This window comes from Perkinsus marinus, assembly GCF_000006405.1.
Source record: "Perkinsus marinus ATCC 50983 genomic scaffold scf_1104296929286, whole genome shotgun sequence".
Classification (NCBI taxonomy): Eukaryota; Perkinsozoa; order Perkinsida; family Perkinsidae; genus Perkinsus; species Perkinsus marinus.
In genome coordinates this window covers 1-879 of record NW_003216514.1, presented here as the reverse complement: position 1 = coordinate 879, position 879 = coordinate 1, and the positions used below count along the sequence as shown (strand labels likewise).

The 879-nt window shown below is 50.4% G+C and overlaps 5 non-coding genes across 5 annotated transcripts; all 5 read left to right on the top strand.

Moving 5' to 3' along the window:
• The first annotated feature begins 23 nt into the window (after positions 1 to 23).
• Positions 24 to 104, top strand: Pmar_PMAR024117. The gene has a single exon. It is a non-coding gene; the product is annotated as a tRNA-Leu (tRNA).
• Positions 105 to 207: 103 nt separating this feature from the next.
• Pmar_PMAR024116 lies at positions 208 to 289 on the top strand. Its single transcript has one exon. It is a non-coding gene; the product is annotated as a tRNA-Leu (tRNA).
• A 67-nt stretch (positions 290 to 356) lies between these two features.
• Pmar_PMAR024115 lies at positions 357 to 438 on the top strand. Its single transcript has one exon. It is a non-coding gene; the product is annotated as a tRNA-Leu (tRNA).
• Positions 439 to 541: 103 nt separating this feature from the next.
• On the top strand, positions 542 to 623 carry Pmar_PMAR024114. Its single transcript has one exon. It is a non-coding gene; the product is annotated as a tRNA-Leu (tRNA).
• A 103-nt stretch (positions 624 to 726) lies between these two features.
• On the top strand, positions 727 to 808 carry Pmar_PMAR024113. Its single transcript has one exon. It is a non-coding gene; the product is annotated as a tRNA-Leu (tRNA).
• Positions 809 to 879: the final 71 nt, after the last annotated feature.

Here is an 879-nt window from a genome sequence, read left to right as displayed (position 1 = left end):
TGCTTGAAGAATAGCGATATCTAGTCAGTTTGGCCGAGTGGTCTAAGGCGCCAGACTCAAGTTCTGGTGGAGAATCCGCGTGGGTTCGAACCCCACAGCTGACATGTGTTACTACTTTGTGCGAGGGAACTCCATGAGGCCACACGCTAATATTGGAAGATCTACAAACCACGAGCCTGCCGTGTGCTTGAAGAATAGCGATATCTAGTCAGTTTGGCCGAGTGGTCTAAGGCGCCAGACTCAAGTTCTGGTGGAGAAATCCGCGTGGGTTCGAACCCCATAGCTGACATGTGTTACTACCTTGTGCGAGGGAACTCCATGAGGCCATATGCTAATATGAAGAACATCGATATCTAGTCAGTTTGGCCGAGTGGTCTAAGGCGCCAGACTCAAGTTCTGGTGGAGAAATCCGCGTGGGTTCGAACCCTACAGCTGACATGTGTTACTAACTTGTGCGAGGGAACTCTATGAGGCCACACGCTAATATTGGAAGATCTACAAACCACAAGCCTGCCGTGTGCTTGAAGAATAGCGATATCTAGTCAGTTTGGCCGAGTGGTCTAAGGCGCCAGACTCAAGTTCTGGTGGAGAAATCCGCGTGGGTTCGAACCCCACAGCTGACATGTGTTACTACCTTGTGCGAGGGAACTCCATGAGGCCATATGCTAATATTGGAAGATCTACAAACCACGAGCCTGCCGTGTGCTTGAAGAATAGTGATATCTAGTCAGTTTGGCCGAGTGGTCTAAGGCGCCAGACTCAAGTTCTGGTGGAGAAATCCGCGTGGGTTCGAACCCCACAGCTGACATGTGTTACTACCTTGTGCGAGGGAACTCCATGAGGCCACACGCTAATATTGGAAGATCTACAAACCACGAG